This window comes from Poeciliopsis prolifica, unplaced genomic scaffold, assembly GCF_027474105.1.
Source record: "Poeciliopsis prolifica strain line A6 unplaced genomic scaffold, Auburn_PproV2 SCAFFOLD109, whole genome shotgun sequence".
Lineage (NCBI taxonomy): Eukaryota > Metazoa > Chordata > Actinopteri > Cyprinodontiformes > Poeciliidae > Poeciliopsis > Poeciliopsis prolifica.
The window spans coordinates 944,504-969,523 of record NW_026562484.1 but is presented as its reverse complement, the minus strand read 5'-3'; the positions used below and the strand labels follow the sequence as shown (position 1 = coordinate 969,523).

General features: G+C 37.0%; 2 pseudogenes; both read right to left on the bottom strand.

Moving 5' to 3' along the window:
* Positions 1-6,316: 6,316 nt before the first annotated feature.
* On the bottom strand, positions 6,317-8,648 carry LOC129354387 (programmed cell death 1 ligand 1-like; annotated as a pseudogene).
* A 9,740-nt stretch (positions 8,649-18,388) lies between these two features.
* LOC129354367 (butyrophilin-like protein 2) lies at positions 18,389-22,016 on the bottom strand (annotated as a pseudogene).
* Positions 22,017-25,020: the final 3,004 nt, after the last annotated feature.

The following is a 25,020-nucleotide window of genomic DNA, read 5'->3' as shown; positions in this document are numbered from 1 at the left end:
TTTAGATCATCCTTTTATTTTATTTCATTTATTTACTGAACCATTTATTTATTCAGATCCTTGTTTATTTATTTGCCAATACTCTATATCTTCCTAACCTTCTTTTCCCTCACTTTTTGGACTTCCTTTTGTTTTACTTATTTATTTAAAAGTTTTCAATCACACTCTTTTACGCCAGCATGAACACAAACAGAAACACAGAACACAAAACGATTAGTCAGATATGTAGTCAGTCAAAATTTTTATCAGTCATCGATTATCAGTCAGTCCTCATCTTTTTGCTTTTCTCAAATTGTTTAGCAACTTATACTTAATTTTATTAAATTTTACTGAAGCTTCAGAAACTTTCCAATATTTTTGGTTAACATTTTTCATGTTTTAATTTATTTTTTCTTCCTTAAACAGTGTTCTTCAGGATCCTGTTTTAAATAATGTGCACATTTAAAAAGAGATATCTCAAACTTATGTTAGGCTCTAACAACAACCAATATTTTCCTGATGTCTGGTACCACTTTTCGAACTAGCGCTTGTTTCCAATTTACACACCACATTTTTCTATTGTTTTACTTTTAACACGCCATCTATACCGTATTTCTTCTATTTAGTCAAGTACTTGGTTGATTCCTGCTCTTTCTCGGTTTGTATTCCGGCAATCTGCTGCTGGCAGAAGGAGGTGACCTAAAACGCTGGCCCAGCGAGGAAGTTACCCCCCGGGACTTTTTAAAACAGGTCCGCAGAACCTGACTACCGGTAGATTTCAGCGCGTCATACTCCTTCCGTCAGCGGCGTGTGTGTAAGGAATCCCGGACGAGCCTCTAATTTTTTTTCCATTGATCAATTTTTAGCTTCCCATCTATTTTATATTTCTTTTTCCATTTTTTTTTTTATTTTTATTTATGTATACCATGCTACCAGGAAATCTGGACAGCATGTATTTCTCATCCCCATCGGGGCCCTCAACGAGTGAGGAATTACACGAATTTGCATTTTCCATTATACAAATCACTTGCAGTTTTGGCTTCAAATTTTTATTTATTTAAAATTTAGTCCAGTTTTGTTAACTCCTAGGGAGTTCTATGAACTGGAGATCTTTTCAGTAGGCCAGCAATTAAAAATACCTTGTTGTGGTATTCTCCACTTCAACTCTTTCGAGTGGGAGAATCTTGCCTCTGCATCCACAAGAGGTTTGCTGCTTACCCCCTACTGTTTTATATGAGGTAAAATACAGAGCCGTATTTAAACCTCCACACAGTCTTTCACGCATACGCACACATCAACAAAGCAGCACACAAACCAGCAATGACATATAGTAATAACAAGACTGAGATTTTTAGCCAAAATACCATTTGACAAGGAACCACTCACACCTCAGAGTTTTAGTTAAAAACATCGTTTAACAAGGGCACTCACACCTCAGAGTTTTAGTTAAAACAGGGATACTCAAACCTGAGTTTTAGTCAACTCGCTGGTTGGCAGGGATTCTCAAACCCCAGAATTTTAGTTAACTCGCTGGTTAACAAGGGCATTCACACCTCTAAAATAACCATTTAAAATTCACCTACGTTTTTGTAGTTCTCAAGTTGTCCAGTCGGATCTCGTCACTCCGCCGTTGACAGACAAAGTCGGACCTGTGTCGCTGGCCCAGCAAAGAATTCACTTCCTGGGTCTTTCTTTCCAGGTCTCCAAATGACTCTGGCCGTGCACGGATTCAGGCGTCTTCCTCTGCCTGACAGCGGGGGGTTGAGAGATCCCGGGTTTCGGCACCAATAAATGTTAGGTATTTTCCTCGAACCTACAATAAAATACCACAGACAACGTATATGAATTAAATATGGTCAGGCTTCTGCAGAAGGAGAAATCCCGATCAACAGCTCCTCCGGGCTGGTCAAAAGAGAGTTCTGATCTGCTTTCACGTGAGCTCCCTCTTTATTGTCAAAGCATCAAACAACAGAGGTCGTAAAACATTTAACACAAACAGACCAACAACTCAGTTCCAGGTGTGATATCTAATTTACAATCTGAGCCCAGTTCAGCTCTGGGTCAAACTGTCACCTAAGACCGGGTAGATAAACACCAGAGAAAACTTTAGGTCTGAGAACCATAAAGTTTTACTATCTCGCATGAAGACAGTTGTAACCTCCAGGTCAGTTTATACTAAATCGCAATAATACTTTAGACTGAATATAAACTAAAGTAACAACAAAATGATAATATTAAAAAATATCTAACAATCTCCCCATTGATCAGTGAGGAGCTTCATACTGAAGTCCAGCTGCACAGAGTCACAGTTATATAACAAAACAATGATCGCTTTTATTTCATCTTTCCATTCACAAACTAAGAGTTAATTTGGGAATTAACTATTAATTTGAGATAAATTTGTTATCCAATAAGTGTTTTGAAATTTTTATGTTGTTTTGTTACTTCTGTAAAAAACAATAACAAAAAATGGCAAAAGTTGTTTAGCAAGACCATAAACGTAAATGATAGATGGAAATTTGACACCATCTCCAGTAGAAGCGGCTGCTGAGGTCACGACCTCTTCCTGAAACCGTTGAGCCCAGAGGAGCCGCTAGAGACCAGATCTCTGCACTGACAAACAAACAAACAGTTTCTGCTGGAGGCCAGGAGTTAAAGTTTGATCTGATCTGACCTCTGACCCTTCCTGTTGCTGCAATCAGGAGATGTTTCCTTATAGCTGCATTTAGAGTTTCACACACCTTGGATTTTGTTCTTTTAAATTTCTACAATAAAAATCTGATGTATTGAACGAATCCACTGGATGATTCGCCTGCTGACATGCAGCTGCAGCGCTGCATTTATCATCTGTATTCGTCGCATTAAAGCGTCTTTCCTGCTAAAACGTGTTTGGATTCAGAACAACAGCAGAAGCTGGAGCCGTTCCTGGACCAGTTGAGACAAGAACCATTTAAATCACGGTGAAAATCTACTTCCATCTCGCTTTAACGTCCTGGACGAGTTACAGGACATGACATCACAGCAGGAGGGGTCAACACCTGCTTATTTTGATCATTTTGATTGTTGCAGTAATAATCTTACAGATGAAATATTGTAAAAATGGTAAAATGACAAATTGATTTCTGTATTTCAATAATCTTACTTTGATTATTGATTATTTTCCATCTCCACAGCAGGAGGAGCTCAAGCTGATCAGTTTAAGATTTTACACATTTATGACCAAATGATCTCATCCTAAAATGTTTTAATACAATGATAATCTGTACAGTTATAAACATGTTTATGAATATATTCCTCTCAACTAATATGAAGAAACATCAGCTCCAAAATAAGAAAAGCTGATATTGATCAGATTTTTATGTTTTAATGAACTTCAGACTCCTGAAAGGATGAAGACTCTGCAGTCCTGCATTTAATAAGAAACATTTTAAAACCATTTTAAAACAGCTGATCAGTCTAAATGTCTGCAAACATCTGAATCAAAAGCCTAAAAGTTTTCAAACTGAAAATGTTGAAATGTTTCATTTGTTTTGTTTTCCTGCAGGTGAAATCTGATCTGTTTCTGATTTTCTCATCATTTGATTTGTGTTTTCTGTTCTGAATAAAGAACAAAAAGATCTTTTGTTGACCTGAAGGTCAAACATGTAGCTTCAAGGACAAATGTTAAAATATAAAAATGACCCTTCTTTTAAATACAGAGTGACTTTTTATTTTTTTACAAAGTAAAGCCAGACTTCCTGCTGGGACTTGATCCTGTGGTTTTAATCCATTCATGTCTCAACATGCAGGAGGAGCAGAAGTTTCAGGAAGAGACTTTCCTCGTCTCTAACATGAAATGGAGCAGGAACATTCTGCAGAGAAAATCTTGGTGATTCTTGTGATCACAAACTTTCTTTGCTCGACTTTCTCCTCACCAGGTGAGTGTTTTCAGTTCTTCTTCCAGGTTTAGATGAGTTTGATCCTCAGTGAAGGATTAAAGTGTTTCGGTGGCTGATATCTTCCTGCACGGCGCCATCTGGCTGCAGCTGCACAGAGAAAGTATCTGGAGCTTCCCTACATGTGGCAACACATTTTATTTAAATGTTTGTTCATGCAGATTTATTCTATTTATTTGGAGTTATTTTAGCTGCTTTTAGAGACTTAAGAGGGAAACTAAACCCACATTTAGCACCAACAGCAGATTTTATCCATGATCTGATTCATTTCAGTCAAAATGAATAAATCATGATTTACTTCTTTACTGTATTTTGCAGATTCTGAAGTTTCCTGTCTCTTCATGCAGAGCTGCATCCTCCCTTGTAGTTTAACAAATGGACATGATTTAGTCCTTCACTGGTCTTATACTGAAGGACAGCTTCATGTTCACTCTTTCTACCATAACCAAGACCAGCTGGGCCATCAGAACCAGTGCTTTAGAAACAGAACCTTCCTATTCAAAGACCAGATTCCCAGAAATAACCTCTCACTTCTGCTGACGGGAGTGAAGCTTCAGGATGAAGGCAGATATAAATGTTTCAAGAGCTCCACCAGCGGATCCAAGGAAACATTTATCAACCTCAAAGTTGATGGTGAGTCAAATATTAATGCATCTGTTTCTGTTTCTAATGAATTTAAATATACGGTCAATTAAATAGTATTTGTCACCAGTCAATCTTTCATAGATATAAAAGATGTTCAGCTGGTGCATCATTCAGTATGAAATCCCCCAAAAGAGAAAAATCACTGACTGAATTTTTCCTTCTTAGGTTTTATTTATTCTTCTTTAGTTAAACATCTTGTCCACATATTTTAACTTTGTTCCATTAAATCATTTTCGGGGTTTTTGGAGGTTAAAGTGTGATTGAACTGGAAACATTTCAAAACTAATTTCAACATTTCACTCCCAATGACTGCAAATATTTATTTTATTTAACTTTAAATATGTTTGTACATAAATGTACAGTTGAATAGAGTCTAATATGTAAGGATGAAGCCAATAATTGCAACATTATGACTCCCTTAATATGCAGTGATGAAGGAAACTGATCAAAATAAATGTCACCATCTTATTTTCAGTGGATTAAAGTGAAACCATTAAATCCCAAACAGCTGAGTTTACTGCAGCTCAGTGAAGATAAATAATCCCTTAATGTAAAATCTAATGAAGACAAACTGACTGATGAGGCCATTAGTGTTTTAATGTTTACATGTATAACCTGAATGTTTGCAGCACTTTAAGTCATGATGTTGTGTTTTCTGCAGTTTAATGTTTCTGATCTAATCTGTTGTTGCTACATGACTTGAATAAAATGTTTATCTTCTGTTTTTGCTGCTGCCTTTAACCTCATTTATTCATCTGATGAATCCTCCTGACATGTAAATATCTGTAGCAAAATATTCCCCAATGTAACAAGTTTATCACTTCATTCTAAACAGAAACACAAATCATCCTCATGTATTTTGGTGATCAATGTTACGCTGTTGGAAAAATAAAGGAGGCATTTAAAATTAATGTTTCTTTATTTAAAAAACAAAGTATTTATACAATAACAAATGATTATGTAGAAATCTTTCAACAGAAATGAACATCATGGCATTAATAAAGATCTGAGAAAGTTTAGCTGGAAGGATATAAATGATATGTTTAGCTGCGCCCCCTGCTGGGCAGATGTTACACACACAGTAAAATCTTAGGAAAAAATCTGAAATATATGCAAATGTGACAAATAATTAAAAGACATCAACATAAATGAACAAATATGAGAAACAACAAAAGAACATGAAGAAATAATCATTTTGTTAAACTACATCAAAGCTCACAAATCATCTATTTATGTAATACAATTCATTTTCTATAGAAATAAACATTTTATTGATCAATTTCTGAGAAACTGGTAGAATATAAAGAACATGTTCAGCTGCGCCCCCTGCTGGGCAGAAGATGCAACCAGAGTAAAATCTTCACATTTAGATTAAACAGAAATATGTACAAATGTGAGGAAAAACTAAATATAAAGAACTAATAATAAAACTAAATAAAGCTTGTAAATCATAAAAGCTCATAAATCATCAATATGTAATAAAAAACTAATTTTCTATAGAAATAAACATTTTATTGATAAAGATCTGAGAAAGTTTAGCTGGAAGAATATAAAGAATATGTTTAGCTGCGCCCCCTGCTGGGCAGAAGATGAAATCATCCTAAAAATAAAAACAGAAATATCTCCAAATATGAGAATCATCTCAAGAACATGAAGCTGATCATTTAGTGAAACCATCACAGCTCATCAATCATCTTGAGGGTAAAATGGGAGAATGGCATTAAAACAAAACCACTCTCTGAATGTGAATGAAAGCTTTAAAGCTGCAGAGCTTCACTTTCCTCCATTTTTTCTTGTAGAACATTATGAATCCAGCTGCTGCTGCTGCAATCACAACACAAACCACCGTCCGTCTGATGAGTTCAGGAACCACCAGATTCTCTGGAACCAAAGAAGTTCAGGAGTTTAGCTTAAAGACTCATTTATAGTTTACAATGTCAGATTGTGAGCATCTAATGAAGCTGAAATCCTGAATCCTGTTACCTCCAGTCCTCCTCAGATAGAGCTGAGTTATCATCGTCTCCTCATCATCACTGAGCTCACAGCTGTAAACTCCCTCCTGATCTGAGGTCACATTCTGTAAGGTGAGGCTGCCGGACGCTGAAACATCCCTCACATGTTTCCTCCACTCCTCTGAGATGTTGTAGATGTTTCTGTCAGTCTTGGTCAGGATGATCTGACGCTGGTTGAACCTCCAGACCAAACTGGACGCAGAAATGTTGAAGGAAGTGCAGCTGATTGGAACCTCAGCACCTGAGAAAGCAACAAAGACTGAGATGGAAACAAAGGTCAAAGTTACTGAGTTATTTCAAACTTAAAGTTTGAAACTTTGACAGCTTCTAGAGAGAAATCAGCACCTGGAATCAACTAAAAGTAAATCTTTAATAAATAAAGTGTTGAATGAACATCAACAAGAAAAGCATCTGCAGAGCAAATTTTATATAAATCAGCAACAATTAAAAAATATTTTCATTAATAAATTATATTGATTTTATGAAGCAGCTTTTTTGTAAATATTGGAATAACCTGCATATTTCATGTCGAGGTTTCAAATAAAATCAAATTAAGTTTATTAAATGATAGCAGAACTTTCTGGACCTGGAATATTTAAAGTTGCTCTCCTCTGGCTGCTCCTGGTTCTGATGGTGCAGCTGTAGATCCGATCAGAACCGTCTGGACCCGTCAGAGAGCTGCTGATGTCATAAAGCTTCTCCTCAGTCTGATGGACTGTGGTTCTCCTCTGCAGAGTCGTGTTGGATGGAGGCTCAGTGGACCAGGTGAGTTCAGGTTGAGGGTAGATCCCCTCTGAGCTGCAGGTGGTTCTGTTTCCATCCTGATGGATTCTGATGTCAGAAACTGGAGCTGAAAACAATAAGAGAAAATAAAGAACTATTAAGCAGATAAATGTCCTGGAACCAAAACATAAAAACTTTCAAAATACAACTCAATAAAAATGTTTTTAAATAAAGGTGTCCTACCTTCTACTGCAAGATGAACAGGAAATATGTGATAAATCCTATGTGGATCTACTCCTATAGCTCGAGCGCTTTCCAGCTCACTTTGCTCCACAGGTAAAAATACATTGCACTTATATGTTCCCTCATCATCAACCTTCACTCCTCTCAGCAGCAGGTCGCAATTTCCTCTGGAGATCTGATCCTCAAACAGAGACGCTCTGGATCTGAAGCTCTCAGAGGTTCTGATGTTACCCTGGTCATAACTTACAATCCTTGATTTTGGTATTTCACGCTCCCATGTCATCATTGCAACCCGATTCCTGATCCGACATGGTAAAATACAGTCCTGGTTGATAACACAGGACATGCTGGTTTCAGACTCTGCAACAATAAAAGCAGAAGAAAGTTGAGTGTAAAGGTGTTGAAGAGGAAACCCAGATCCCTCTGAAGGATCATAGAAAACCTGCCTGGAAACAAGATCTCAGCAAATAGTCTCCATGATCCAGATGATGTTCACTGAACCAAAAGTTCTGGTTCTGATAGGAAACATGGAGGAATCGCTCTGATGCAGAACCTTTGAGCAGCTTTTTGTTTGCTGGTATTTTGATTATTTGTCTTTGATGAAATTCAAACCTCAGAGGCTCTTTGCCATCACCCTAATCTTTAGCTCCTTCCTTCATTTATCAGCTTCAGGTTTGGACTATTGCTGCTCTGCTATAAAATATAAATATTACTGTGAGATAGAAAAAACCTGTTTGCAGAAATAAAATATTAGTTTTAACCTGAAACTCCTGTTAGTAATTCTGGATTCATCTGTGAAATAATAAAATAACATTTATTCAATATGGCAAAGAAAAAACATTCAAATGTTTTCTGTGTTTTAATTTTCTAAATTTTCTCACAAACATCAAAATCTGAATTGTGAAATTATTAGTCAGAGGGAGACATGTTGGTGAGTAAATGATCAGAAAAATATGAGACCAGAAATAACAGAGTTACTGAATCATGTTTCAATATTTATTATTAATATTTTCACTGCATTTCCTGTTTCATCCTCACTTTGAAAGCAATAACCTGTTCAAATCTGAATGATAATAAAACAAAGGAAGCAATAAATATTTTACTTACCCATTATAATACCAGCCCACACAAACGGTAAAAATATTAAAAACAAGAATCTCCTGGTTCTGATCATTTTACTCCTAATTTTCACCATTTGCTGCAAAACTATAAAGAAACAAATTATTGTTGAAACACTGAACTTTATAGATCCTGCAGCTCAGTCTGATTAAAATGTTAATAATTCTTAGAAAATGTCTGTAATCCAGATTAACTCTGATGACATGCAGCTTCATTTATCTCAGAGTTTCTTCTGGTTGGAAGGAGGAAGTTTGTTCTGCTAAATGTTCTGATCAGCTTTCATGATAAAACTCTGGAGGAGGAAACATAGATTTAGATTAATTAGAGATGATGATGAGTTTTCAACTGTCAGATTAATTCAGTAAATATTAATGAATAATCTTCATTATTTATCCTTCTGCACTGACTTAATCCACTGGTATATTGATAAATAATCACTCTGATTTTATCTATTAACTCTAAATTAAAACAAAATGAAGAGTTAATATTTTTCTATATTACTCTTATAAATAAGACTCAGGAACATTAATCTGCTAATCCCACAAATTTACCATAAAATATATTTGAAAACTAGGAAACATTGTTCAGTTTCCTGCAGGGTCTGTAATTAGTTTATTATATTTTAATTGAAAACCAGATATTGACAACATTTTCCATTCAAAATCCTTTTTTCCTGCTAAATCCTGAATAAACATTAGAACTCAAAAATAAAATATTTATAGTTTTTAATTTATTTTTCAGGTTTTTAACCAACAGATCAGATCAAAGTTTTATTCCATCCATTCATCTTTCCAGATTTCAGGAACTTTTTTAGAAATGTGGACTGTGGATGCTAACATTAGCATTAGCTGCTACAGTTTTAGCATTGAGATGATTGGCTAACTACTTTTAGCACAACTTGAACACAATGAGAGTTTTTCCAACCACCAATCAGATCATTTCAGGAGCAGACATGAACGCAGTGGACCGAGAGAAGAGCCGCTGTCCTCCATCGCTGTTAGCACTGGAGGCTTGTGCGTCACATTTACGCCCGTACCAGAAACCAGGAACACAAAGCAAAGTTCCTGAATAAACAAAATGCAGCTCATAGTTATTAGAGGAAAATATGAAACGTTCATAAGAACAGAGATCACATGTTGTGTTTTTAGCTCATTCTGATTCTCAGAATAGTCAGATTGTATTATTTCTCTGATTTGAACCCTAACCCTAACCCTAATCCTAATCCGAACCCTAATCCTAACCCTAATCCTAAACTGATTTTATAATTATTTTAGAATAACTGCAACTTTATCTATTTATGTCATTTAAAAACTGGTGTGTAATTTATAACCTGCACTTCAAAACAAGCTGAAAGTGACTCAGAGAGTTTGACATTTCCTGAAACTAACATGTTAAAACATCTCTAGATGTAATAAATGAGCAGCGCCTGATCCTGATCCACACAATGACACTTTAACAGACAAACTGTGTTATGTGCTAAATGTTAGCAAGCCAGAAAAATATCACATCTCAGCCACTTTTCCTCCAGACAAAAACATGGAGGCTTTGTTTGTTCTCCACTTTTCCACGTCTGATTCCTCTTCTCTGCTGTTTATTGGCAGCTGGCAAACAAAGTGGTGAGTTAAAGATTATTGAGACGTTTCTGAATATGTGGTGGATAAATATTTATTTATTACAGCAGTTTACACCTTTCTATAGTCGGTAAGCAGCTCTATCTTTGCATGTTTTCTCTTGTTGAAGATAAATTTGAACAACCTGCAGTTGCAGCTCTGACTTCCTCCTGAAACCTCAAAGTTTTACAGATTCTGATCAGAGGAGTTTGGACCGCCTCTAAGGACGCTGGTTCTGCTGATAATGGATCAACGTCCATCCATCCATTTTCTAACACCTTGTCCCTGGTGGGTCAGGAGGTGCTGGTGCCTCTGCAGCTACGTTCTGGGCGAGAGGCGGGGTCACCTGGACAGGTCACTAGTCTGAGCACAGAGACACACACACACACACACACACACACACACACACCACACACCTTAACTTAGAGAGACCAATTAACCTGACAGTCTTGTTTTTGGACAGTGGGAGGAAGAACCACCAAGCACAGGGAGAACATGCAGACTCTGTGCAGAAGGACCCGGGCCGGGAATCAAACCCAAAACCTTCTTGCTGCAAGGCGACAGAGCTACCAACTGCACCACTGTGCAGCCATCAATGTCCTAACCCACATTCAACAGATTAAAAGGAGCTTTTAGCTTCATGTGAATTTGGTTGATATCTTAGAATGTAAAACTTTCTGGTAAAATAAATAAAGTTTCTGTTTTCTGACATTTTGTTGGTTCATGTTTTCAGCAGCAGATAAAATCTGACATGAAGTTCTGTGTGTTTCTGACCGATCTGTGGGATCCGTCTGATGGAGCTGATAAAAAACTTTCACTGCATTTTCTGTTTCTTTTCTCAGAGTTTATTTCTATCTGTTGTTTTCATCAGTTTATAATGTTTTAGTCACACTTTAAAGAAAATGTTGTTGAAAAGTTTTTCCCTCATGTATTTGTTACATTTTGTTTTAGTTTCATCCAAGAAGTTTGATGTTAAGTTACAAACCAAATCTTGCTGCATTTTGCAGGATTTAATTTTTTTACAGGGCGAATTTCATTTAAACTGGATCTCAGTAAAAATACAAACATTTAACTTGATCAGCAACACATAAAATAAAAATGTTGTGAAGATTTAAAAAAGATAGAAATGTCTTTCACCTGATGCTGCCTGGTTGAAGATGGAGAGCTGCATGTTACCGTGTCAGTTCCTGATTTTAATCTTTTGTTTAAACGCAAACGATGAAACTGAATAACATCTGTCCTCAGGCAATAACACACACACAAAATAACTAAAAATAAAAAAGATGTGAAAAGGTGAATCATAAATTCCTTGGTTTTTGTCACATGAAGATGTACCTGCAGTGGTTTCAGTCGTGTGAAAGCGTCTTTCTAAATAGAAATCATCTCCATTCTGTAAATGTGCAAATTTATGCGCATGATTCCTCTGTTTAGAATAAACCTCCACATTCTCCACTCGCCGTTGAGCAGGGTGCTCAAACTTTTTGAGACCAAGATCTACTTTTTCTCTCACCAGCCGGCTGAGATCTACCTCATGACATTAAGACATACAAATTATAAATTAAACCCTATTGACTAATTTTCTATGCAAATATACATCAGATATATCAGAAATGATAAAGTGATAGAAAACCTAATGCAGTTTCTTCCTCAGTGAGATTCTGACACTGGGAGCAGGTTACTGGTTTCTCAGTCAGAAGCTGGTTGCAAACCTGAGGCCAGCAGGTGTTATGGTATATAAAAATTTAGTTTGATGACGTCACTATGTGAAACTGCAGACTGATAGGAGGAACCAAAGAGCTCTGCAGAGATAAAGGCAAATCTTCTGAATTTGGGATATAATTAATGTAATTTGACACAATTATTGTGGTAGAAGCCATTTGTTTGTTAAAACTTAATCAAATATATGTGTCCTATTTGATGTTGGTTGTGACGTTTACTGCAAACGAACGAGGTCATTAGTCCAAGTTTGTCATTTAGTGAACGTTCAGAAACTCCAGCGGCTGTGATGAACCACAGCAAAGGTAAACAAAGGTCAAATAACCCAAACAGGTGATCAACTCAGAACCACTCGCACCTTTTTACTCTCTTTCTCTCTTTATGGTTAAGCACACCCGTTGCCGTGGCAACCGCCTGCGCCCCCGCAAGCCGAGCAAAGTCCGTTACGATATCAGGTTTCCAGGCTTTATTATTATTTAATGAAGCTACAAACGTTTTGGATCTTAGTGAATATTTTTGATAAGCCTGTCAGAGGAGGAAGTGCTGCTCTCAGCGTCCTGGAGGCCTTCAGTTTGTCACCTGCTGCCGATATCGACTCAAAACCTGTCCGCGATCAACAAGTAGATCGCGATCGACCGGTAGATCGCGATCGACCGGTGGATCGCGATCGACCGGTAGATCGCGATCGATGTATTGAGCAACCCTGCCGTAGAGGATCTGGTTCTTTCTTTAAATCCGACTGTGAAGTCAAATTGAAAAAAAAAATGCGCTCGCTGTGTTCCACACGGACTTAAATGAGGGACGGACAACGTGGAAAAGAAAGCCAGACAAAGAAGTCTGGAGTTTGTGGACTCTTTCAACCAAAGATCCTGGTCGAGTTGCAGATCTGGATGAATTTGTAGACGAGCAGAGAGACAGCCGGTAAGACTCCAGCTTTATTGTTGATGAGATCGGACTGCAAAGCTACTCACGATCTCCTGTCGGACTTCCAGCTTTACCTGCATTAACACCATCAACTACAACACGCCTGAACTGAAGCAGAATTGATTGATTGATTTTATGAATGAACTGATTGTTGTATTGTTGGAAAATGAATTTAGATGTTAAGCTTAGCTATTTATTAATTTAGCATTTATATTTATGAACTTAATATTTATGACTAATATTGAAAAGTGATGTTTGTATAGTTAAATAAATGTAGGGAGCCCGGGTATGGTTGTAACACTTTTTGCTCCAGCACCTTTAACTCACAGAATTTTTGAGCTACAGTTTTCAAACTTTTATACAAAATACCCACATTTGTCTACTACAAATGGCACTAATTCAAACCTCTGCAAGAATATCACAGACCTCATGAGTTCATGTCAAATACATGGTGTTCCTTTGTTACAACCTACCCCACCACCGGGGTAGGTTGTAACACCTGCTGGGGTAAGTTGTAACAATTAGACAAAAGAAGCAAAAACAGAGGCAACACCATGTGATATGCTTCAAAAAGAGGTTTACTGAATTAAAAGAACAATACAAGAACAATGTCTCTCTCTCTCTGTGACTGACCATAACTCAAATATACTCTGTTTGTGTGTGTGCATGTATGTAAATTATTCTACTAGAACAAACTTTCTTAATATGTATGCTTAATGAACAATACAAAAATGTAGGTCTAACAAAAACCAATGTCAATGTGTGTGTGTGTCTGTGTATCCTTAATCAGAGTCACAGTGGTGACAAATAAATGATGGTAGCCCAGGAGTACAGGCTTCGTGGGCCCAGAGACTGCATAGGGCATATTTGACCCACATTTCCTGTGGCTTTGAGTTGCCAAATGGCTCCATACGGACAACACAAAAATATTCATCGTCTGAGGTCAGAATCCTCAGCATTGGCTTTTAACATTTTCTTGGCAGGCTTTCTCTTCTTCCTCTTTTGCTTGCCTTGCGGGTGTTTGATGTTCTATGTTACGGCCAGTTGATATGCAAACTTTCTGACCTAAAGAAAGAGAAATAGAAAATCAGAGTACATAGACACAAAAAGTTTTTCAATTTGTCTAGCACCTACACTAGTATTCAATTATTCACTTATCTCTAGTGACTGATGTGAAGAGGTTTTATTCGTATTAAATGATGTTCCTTTATGTGTCATATAAATGTAATGTTTTTTGAATCATAGTCAAGGTGTTTTTCTGTGCAGCTGCAAACGGTGTACAAACTAATGAACCAAGATGTGTCTACTGCAGTAAGTTTTCCAGGGTTGCTGAACTTTCCCAGACAGTTATTTGGGAACTCGCTGTTTTTCCCGCGGCCTTCCCTGCATGGAGACAGAGTGTTTAGTTTTCACCTCCCATAGACATTACAGTGAATGAGCATACAAGGTTTCGTATGTTTTCCTTTGTTTCTTTTGTTTGGTCTTGGAAGATTGAGTCTCTGCCTCGGTAGTAAAGAGAGATGAATAAAGTAACTATGCAACTCTGGGTTCCTCAGAGCGGATCCTAATTTGTGCCTAATGCAGTGGATTTCTTGCTCTCCATCTGCAGATGTATTAAAGATTGTTTTTGCTCCCTGACTTTTGTCTGGACCTCAGTCTCTGAATTGTGCACTTCACACTAACCTGTCATATGCTTACCTCACATGGAGTCAGTCCATAATACAGGTCTGCTGCCTGAATCAAATAGTCAGCCAACACTTCCTCCTGCACCTCAGAGAAGACTTTGTTGCTGCTCCAATAACCTACACTGGGAAGATCACTGGACCCCTGTCCTCTCAGCTTGCGCAGTGATTTGCAGTATCTGCTCAGTGTTACATGGCAGATCCCATGCGCCTTCGCAACTGATCTGACTGACTTGTTCTTCTTTGTGACCTCATCAGATGCCTTTTTTAAAACAACTGCAGGCACACCTCTATCAGTCTTCCGTATCCAATGTCTAGGCATTCTGTAAAATTCTTAAAATCAAACGTCTGGTTTGGTATTCACTGTTCAGTCCCTGTGTCCATCCGTGCCTCGGCGTGACAGTTGCTTAGTATTGTTTATATGGTTTGTTTTGTTTGTAGTTTGATTGAAATTAATTTGTGTAAATTTACAAACAGTTAAGAAATTATTTATCTTTGTTTTTCTTTTGGGTTTGTTCAAAGGTTTTTACCTGCTCTGGACTAAATGTAGAATATCCTGACATGCACTAAATAAATGAAGGATAAAAATGAAGAAAACCGCTTGGTCCTTTGAGTAAAATCCTGTTTTTAAAAAGTCTGCATCCAATCATCCATCCCTTCTCAAGTGGGGAAGCTGCACAACTGAGAAAAGAACTTGACACCGACTGAACTCTGCGGCTCAAACAAGCATTTAAACTCAATCTTAGTTAATCTGTAAAATGAGACGACTTCTCATTTTACAGAATAAAATGAGAAGTTGCCTTTATTGCTAAAACTTGAAGCCACAGAATAAATCATTTTAGATAAATGATGAAAATAAACACATATTCAATGGAAATAATTATTAAAAAATAAGGACCTTAATGAAATCAGCAGCATCATATTTACTGTCACCCCTAAAAAATACATTTAGCTGGAATATTTTTCACTTAAATTTTACTTTAATGAGCTAATTCAGTGCTTCTCAAATAGTGGGGCGGGTCCCCTTTGGGGGGCGCGGTGCGATACCTGGGGGGGCGTGTGATCCTGGGGAACAGGCTTTTTTTGGGCCGTACTAGTATAAAGTGTAATTGCGCACAGTAGGCGGCAGTGGCGCTCTCATTGTTACTTCTGTCACGTTTGCGACAGTGCAACATTTTACGACTTACAAGACAACAGGTTTGCCTTGGTTGGCAGTGTTAAGTCAACAAAAAGCTCCGACTGCGTTCTGTCTATGGCCTCCGTTATTCAACAACCCCGAACATGAAAAAGTTTTTCACAGGGATGAAATGAAAAGCGGAGAGAGACAAAGATAATGAGACAACAGAAAGTCAACCGAAAGCTAAGAAGAGGAAATACGACGAATCTTATTTAGCGCTTGGCTTCACTGTGACTACAGTTGGAGAAGAGGAAAGACCGGTGTGTTTGCTGTGTCTAAAAATGCTCGCAGCGGACAGCATGAAGCCAATGAATTAGCGCGTCACTTAAATACGTTACATCCCAATCACGCCGATAAGCCGCTAGAGTTTTTTCAGCGAAAAAAATGTTAATAAGGAAAAAATGTTATGCAGAGATGGATAGTCACGGTGGGGAGTGGGGGGCGCGAATAGTTTTCTTCTTGCTAGGGGGGGCGTAACGGAAAATAATTGAGAAGCACTGAGCTAATTAAACGTCTATTAAAGGTCAAAGGTAAATTGTTGAATTGTTTGCTATGGAGAAACAACACAGTGTTATTGTAATAACTGACCAGAACTCGGTTTATATCGTCACCAATAAATCTTATCAACATCAGTGAAAATAATAAAGAACCTGCTAATATTTCTAACGATACATACATTTAGGAAATGTTAGTTTTAGTCATTTTTGTTATAGAATAATTCTGTTGAATTTCCACAACAGAACTAATAACAGTAACATGTTTTCATGTAAATTTTTTATTAAAAAAAACTATTTTAACATTTATTTCTCATAATATCCACAAAATCCCCTTGGAGAAAATGAATCCTTCCTGCTTTTGCAAAGGTTTTATGCTTTAAACCTCCACAATTGGAATTAAATGATTCTTCTTTAAGAAGTCAACATTTCATGCTCTATGCTGATCAAAATGATAAGTTGTCTTTTTTTCAGCAGCTTATGTAACAGTAATGGCTCTAAAAAAATGTTATTTTGCTGGACTGAAGGCAACAATGACTTTAACGGTTGTCTAGTATATAAAACGTACAGTTAGCAGTTGCAACAGTGAAAATTAGGAAATGAGTCAAGTTGAGACTCCTGAGCCTCCAAACATAACAGATCAAATTAGTTCACAAAAACATTAAAAAACTTCAGTCAAAGAAACAACAAATGAGGGAAATATATCAGAGAAAGACCTGAAACCTTTAATTAACCATTTCATACATGAATTATGATCCTTGGTGTCAGGATTATTCCCAGTTGTTTATTTTCTTAAGGTATAAAAAGGTAGGAAAACATTCTGGAAAGAAAAAAATTATTTTCATGTTTAAGATAAACATAAATATTTAATTTTATTTTTATTTCTCAGAGTGAGACGTGTTGGTGATTAAATTATCACTAAAATAGGAGACCAGAGACAATATAGTTATTATTTTAACTTTTAATTATTTTTCAAAGATTGTTATTATTAATATTTTCACTTCATTTTCTATTTCATCCTCACTTTGAAACCATTAATTTACTTTTTACATAATAATAATAATAATAATAATAATAATAATAATGATCCTAATAAAGTTTTCAATAAATGTTTTACTCATTTAGTTTGTTAGTTTCATCCAAGAAGTTTAATGTTTAAAAAAATGACATTCTAATATTTATTTGGTTTATTGAAGAACAAAATTTATGCAACAAAAAATAATAACGGAACAATGTTTAGAGAAAAAACATTTTATTGATCAATTTCTGAGAAACTGGTAGAATATAAAAAAACATGATCAGCTGCGCCCCCTGCAGGGCAGAAGATGCAACTATAAAATCATCATATTTAGGAAAAAAACATGAAATATTAACAATATGAGAAACAACAAAAGAACATGAAGAAATAATCATTTTGTTAAACTACATCAAAGCTCATAAATCATCTATTTATGTAATAAAATTCATTTTCTATAGAAATAAACATTTTATTGTTACATTTCTGAGAAACTGGCAGACTATAAAGAACATGTTTAGCTGCGCCCCCTGCAGGGCAGAAGATGCAACTATAAAATCATCATATTTAGGAAAAAAACATGAAATATTAACAAATATGAGAAACAACAAAAGAACATGAAGAAATAATCATTTTGCTAAACTACATCAAAGCTCATAAATCATCTATTATGTAATAAAATTCATTTTCTATAGAAAAAACATTTTATTGTTACATTTCTGAAAAACTGGCAGAATATAAAGAACATGTTTAGCTGCGCCCCCTGCTGGGCAGAAGATGCAACCAGAGTAAAATCTTCACATTTAGATTAAAACAGGAATATGTACAAAGTGAGGAAAAACTAAATATAAAGAACTAATAATGTAAAACTAAATAAAGCTTGTAAATCATAAAAGCTCATAAATCATCATTAGATGTAATAAAAAACTAATTTCTATAGAAATAAACATTTTATTGATAAAGTTCTGAGAAAGTTTAGCTGGAAGAATATAAAGAATATATTTAGCTGCGCCCCCTGCTGGGCAGAAGATGAAATCATCCTAAAAATAAAAACAGAAATATCTCCAAATATGAGAATCATCTCACAGAACATGAAGCTGATCATTTAGTGGAACCATCACAGCTCATCAATCATCTTGAGGGTAAAATGGGAGAATGGCATTAAAACAAAACCACTCTCTGAATGTGAATGAAAGCTTTAAAGCTGCAGAGCTTCACTTTCCTCCATTTTCTTCTTGTAGAACATTATGAATCCAGCTGCTGCTGCTGCAATCACAACACAAACCACCGTCCGTCTGATGAGTTCAGGAACCACCAGATTCTCTGGAACCAAAGAAGTTCAGGAGTTTAGCTTAAAGACTCATTTATAGTTTACAATGTCAGATTGTGAGCATCTAATGAAGCTGAAATCCTGAGTCCTGTTACCTCCAGTCCTCCTCAGATAGAGCTGAGTTATCATCGTCTCTCATCATCACTGAGCTCACAGCTGTAAACTCCTGATCTGAGGTCACATTCTGTAAGGTGAGGCTGCCGGACGCTGAAACATCCCTCACATGTTTCCTCCACTCCTCTGAGATGTTGTAGATGTTTCTGTCAGTCTTGGTCAGGATGATCTGACGCTGGTTGAACCTCCAGACCAAACTGGACGCAGAAATGTTGAAGGAAGTGCAGCTGATTGGAACCTCAGCACCTGAGAAAGCAAAGTTTATGAGTTCAGTTTCAGCAACAAGCAGTTCAAACTGCTTCACATTATGAAACAGTAACCAGTGATGAAATAAGCAATAACATTTAGTCAGAAGGCATCACAATCATCAATGATAGTGAAATATACTGATCAATGTTCCAGTTATTGCTTTAAATATTAATGAACAATCTGATGTGTAACGACTGAAGATGTTTCTCATTGTGTTTCTTTTGGGTCTTTATGATGTGAAGCACTTTGAAAAGCCTTGTTGCTGAAGCTGCTATACAAATAAACTTTGACTGGTTGATTTAAAGGAACTCCGTGTTTTTGGCTCTTTTACACTTTTCTGGAAGTTTCTTCCAGATTTGTGGAGCATAGAAGCTGAATGCTGCTTTTCCTGGTTCGGATGCAGAACCAGAACCAGAACCAGAACCTGAGACGTCTGGAAGGTTGATGCAACACGATCAATTTCCTGATTGATATTTAGTCACTGCTGCAGTGATCAATAAGACTAAACACAAGGATGAGAAGGAAGATTTGAAATATATCAATATATGGAATAAAAGACGATATTTAGAGTTAAGCTTCTAAATATACTTGGCCTGTTAGATGTTGTATTTTAATAAGAATTTGGAAATGTTGATGAAATAAATCAGCTAATGAACAAAGAAAGAATAATTCTTTAACATCAAATATTCTGCAGAAAACTCAGAAATAAAAGTTTCTGCAAAGCAAAAGGACTGGAAATATTAATACAATTATGATATAAATCAGCTGCATTTTATTAAGAAGGTTTGATTCTGTCTTTAAATTATATTGAAATGATTTTAATGTGTTTAAAAAGTGATTTAATAAAATAAATCAATCAGCTGCATTTTGCAGACTTTCAGTTTGTGATGCACTTGATGTAAAGCTTCACTCTATGGAAACTATCATGGCATAAAGAAGCTTTTTAGAGAAAATTAGTTATTTAAATTTTTAATTATGAAGATTCAAGTAAAAGTCAAATTAAATGTAAAAAGAAACAAAAACAGCAAAGATTTTAAATATCAGAACTTTCTGTTTATCTGCTGACCTGGTTCAGCTAAAGTTGCTCTCCTCTGGTTGCTCCTGGTTCTGATGGTGCAGCTGTAGATCCGATCAGAACCGTCTGGATCAATCAGAGAGCTGCTGATGTCATAAAGCTTCTCCTCAGTCTGATTGATTGTGGTTCTGCTCTGCAGAGCCGTGTTGGATGGAGGCTCAGTGGACCAGGTGAGTTCAGGTTGAGGGTAGATCCCCTCTGAGCTGCAGGTGGTTCTGTTTCCTTCCTGATGGATTCTGATGTCAGAACCTGGAGCTGCAGCAGAAACATGAAATAAATGAACAATTTGTCAGAAGAACAAAATATAAATGTAACTTTTATAATCTTATTTCTATATTATTTTAAATAAAGATGTCCTACCTTCTACTGCAAGGAAAAAATAATGTCTATAATAGATGTCATTATTCACTGCATGACACCCATATATTCCCTCATCATCAACCTTCACTCCTCTCAGCAGCAGGTCGCCGTTTCCTCTGGAGATCTGATCCTCAAACAGAGACGCTCTGGATCTGAAGCTCTCAGAGTAACTAGAGCCACGATGGTCATAGGAGACAATCAGAGATGATGTTTCATATAGAGACCATTTCATGTGGTTGATCCCGTTCTTGACCCGACATGGTAAAATACAGTCCTGGTTGATAACACAGGACACGTCGGTTCTGGACTCTGCAACAATAAAAGCAGAAGAAAGTTGAGTGTAAAGGTGTTGAGGAGGAAACCCAGATCCCTCTGAAGGATCATAGAAAACCTGCCTGGAAACAAGATCTCAGCAAATAGTCTCCATGATCCAGATGATGTTCAGTGAACCAAAAGTTCTGGTTCTGATAGGAAACAGGGAGGAATCGCTCTGATGCAGAACCTTTGAGCAGCTTTTTGTTTGCTGGTATTTGATTATTTATCTTTAGTGATCAGATTCAAACTTTTTGACCTTTTTCTGTAAATCAATGAAGAAACAAATTATTGCTTAACAGTTAAAACTCTGAACTAAATGTAAATCCTGAACCTGAGTTTTGTTCATTCAATTCATTCCTAATATCTATAACTGATCTATAATCAGAATAATTATTAATCTATAGCTTCATTTGCCTCAGAGTCTGCAGTGAAGCAACTTTTGATTGACTTTATATTTTACTAATATGTTTTCCGTTTTCATTGATTTAAATCATTTTAATTTGTGCTGCCTGTTGCTTTACTGATTCGTTTCTGTAGCGTTTATTTGTTTGAGGCTGGAAGCGCCCCCTGGTGGCTCCGCTGGTTCCCCATCAGTTGCCAACATTTTTATGAATAAATGAATTATCAAAAAACTAAAATACCAGCTTATTAAATGATATCAGAACTTTCTGTATATCTGCTGACCTGGAAAATTTAGAATTGCTCTCCTCCGGTTCTCCCTGGTTCCGATGCCGCATATGTACATCAGATATGGATCTTCATCTGTAACCATCAGAGAGCTGCTGATGTCATAAAGCTTCTCCTCAGTCTGATGGACTGTGGTTCTGTTCTGCAGAGCCGTGTTGGATGGAGGCTGAGTGGACCAGGTGAGTTCAGGTTGAGGGTAGATCCCCTCTGAGCTGCAGGTGATTCTGTTTCCTTCCTGATAGATTCTGACTGAAGAGACTGGAGCTGAAAATAAGAGAATAAAAATGAACAATTTCACAACAGAAACATCCCACAACAACAAAATACAAACCATCCAAATCTTCTTTGAATGAAAGGTTTTCAATGAGATGACCTTCCTAGGCAAACCTCAAGGACAACAGAACGTCTATAATAGATGCCAAGTTGTAAAAACATGACACTCATATCGTCCCTCATCATCAACCTTCACTCCTCTCAGCAGCAGGTCGCCGTTTCCTCTGGAGATCTGATCCTCAAACAGAGACGCTCTGGATCTGAAGCTCTCAGAGTTCTGATGTTACCCTGGTCATAACTTACAATCCCTGATTTTGGTATTTCACGCTCCCATGTCATGTTGGCAACCCGATTCCTGAACCGACATGGTAAAATGCAGTCCTGGTTGATAACACAGGACATGCTGGTTCCAGACTCTGCAACAATAAAAGCAGAAGTTTGAGTGTAAGGTGTTGAGGAGGAAACCCAGATCCCTCTGAAGGATCATAGAAAACCTGCCTGGAAACAAGATCTCAGAAAATAGTCTCCATGATCCAGATGATGTTCACTGAACCAAAAGTTCTGGTTCTGATAGGAAACATGGAGGCATTGTGTAGCAATGTGGCCATTTTCAGTTATTGTCCTGGTTTCTACATTTGCTGATATATTTTATTTTGGTTTATGTTGAGTTGCATGTGTGCTGATTCCTTTTGCGGCTGCTGTCTCTGGAGACGTCCACTTCACTTCACACAGCTGTTGCCCCTCAGCTGCAATGGGGCAACCCAGAAATGGGGCAATAAAAAGGAGCAGCTGAGCGAGCCGGGTGAATAGAGAGAGACGCGCAGCAGCTTACAGAGCAGCAGGTCTGGCAGAACGCAAAGCAGGGAGAGAAACACGCATCCGATCCGAGGGACGTGGAGCCGGAAGCAGTGGATCACACACAGCTGGATCCAGAAACCTCTGGATGTTTCATTTCTAATCTGCATCACAGTAATACTGTAATGCTTACAGTAATACTGTAATGATTACAGTAATACTGTAATGTTTACAGTATTACTGTAATGCTTACAGTATTACTGTAGTGCTTACAGTAATACTGTAGTGTTTACAGTAATACTGTAATGTTTACAGTAAAGTCAAATTAAATGTAAACAAAAAACTGTTTATTAAATGATATCAGAACTTTCTGTCCATTGCTGACTGCTCTGGTTAAACTTGTTTTCACAGTTCCTGCTGGTTCTGATGGTGCAGCTGTAGATCCGATCAGAACCGTCTGGATCAATCAGAGAGCTGCTGATGTCATAAAGCTTCTCCTCAGTCTATGGACTGTGGTTCTGTTCTGCAGAGCGTGTTGGATGGAGGCTCAGTGGACAGGTGAGTTCAGGTTGAGGGTAGATCCCCTCTGAGCTGCAGGTGGTTCTGTTTCCATCCTGATGGATTCTGATGTCAGAAACTGGAGCTGAAAACAACATGAGAAATTAAAGAACTATTAAGCATATAAATGTCCTGGAACCAAAACATTAAAACTCAAAATATGAATCAATAAAATGTTTTCAGGTTAAAGTGTTTTACCTTCTAGTTCAAGGGAAACATAATGGTTATAATCGATGCCATTTATCTTTCCATGACACTCATATCGTCCCTCATCATCAACCTCACTCCTCTCTCAGCAGCGGTCGCCGTTTCCTCTGGAGATCTGATCCTCAAACAGAGACGCTCTGGATCTGAAGCTCTCAGAATAACTGGAGCCATGATGGTCATAGGAGACAATCAGAGATGATGTTTCATATAGAGACCATTCCATGTTGTTGAATCCCGTTCTTGACGCAACATGGTAAAATACAGTCCTGGTTGATAACACAGGACATGCTGGTTCCAGACACTGCAACAATAAAGCAGAAGAAAGTTGAGTGTAAAGGTGTTGAGGAGGAAACCCAGATCCTCTGAAGGATCATAGAAAACCTGCCTGGAAACAAGATCTCAGCAAATAGTCTCCATGATCCAGATGATGTTCACTGAACCAAAAGTTCTGGTTCTGATAGGAAACATGGAGGAATCGCTCTGATGCAGCAGGAGAATCATTAAAAATATTCCTGGTTTTATTTATGTTTCTGCTTAATAATAACATGTTAAAATACTTTATAACATTTCCAAAGATTAATAAAACATATTTCTTGACATTCCATCAATAAATCTGTTATCATTGATCAGCTTTCTATTTGCTGCTATTGATTATTTATCTTTAATAAAATCCAAACCTTAGAGGCTCTTTGCTGTTACGGCACAAAGGGCTCAACATATATGAGAAATATTTAATATTTAAGGCAAAATGAGGATTAAAAACATCATTTTATGTCAAAACTCTCTTGACTGATTCTTTTGTTTCAGCTTCTTTTTGTTTTCTGTGGAGGAACAGAGAGAATTAAATCCTCAGTTCCTCAAAGAAAATCCCAAAGTATGAACAGAAAGTGGACCCGTGAGCCGACCAAAAAGAACCAAACGGTCCAGCAGGGGGCCGACCCGATGCAGGCCGTGGAAGCCCTGCTGCACCCGGAATAAGGATCCACTGCAAAGAAAAGTATTGAAAACGGACAATCGGTCCACCAGGCCAAAATCACAACGGACAAAAAACAGCAAACAAACAAAGAGCTGATAAAAAACAAGCGCATGTCAGGCTGGAGACGTGGCATCCATCAGAACGGGGCTGTTTGGTGGTGCTGGACTTTACCTGGTCCAACCTATTCACAGGCTGACCAACAGCCACCGATTAACAAGACCAGATTACAAAAGAGGAATTATCCAAACTCCAAAGTTTATTAAACAGAAAGTCATTCAACTAAAGTCAATACAAAACAATCCAGAAAAATAACAATAATTATAATGTGCCTGAGGGACATAACATCTGCCATCACCCTAATCTTTAGCTCCTTCCTTCATTTATCAGCTTCAGGTTTGGACTATTGCTGCTCTGCTATAAAATATAAATATTACTGTGAGATAGAAAAACCTGTTTTGCAGAAATAAAATATTAGTTTTAACCTGAAACTCCTGTTAGTAATTCTGGATTCATCTGTGAAATAATAAAATAACATTTATTCAATACGGCTAAGAAAAAACATTCAAATGTTTTCTGTGTTTTCATTTTCTAAATTTCTCACAAACACACAAAATCTGAATTGTGAGATTATTAGTCAGAGGGAGACATGTTGGTGAGTAAATGATCAGAAAAATATGAGACCCAGAAATAACAGAGTTACTGAATCATGTTTCAATATTTATTATTAATATTTTCACTGCATTTCCTGTTTCATCCTCACTTTGAAAGCAATAATCTGTTCAAATCTGAATGATAATAAAACAAAGG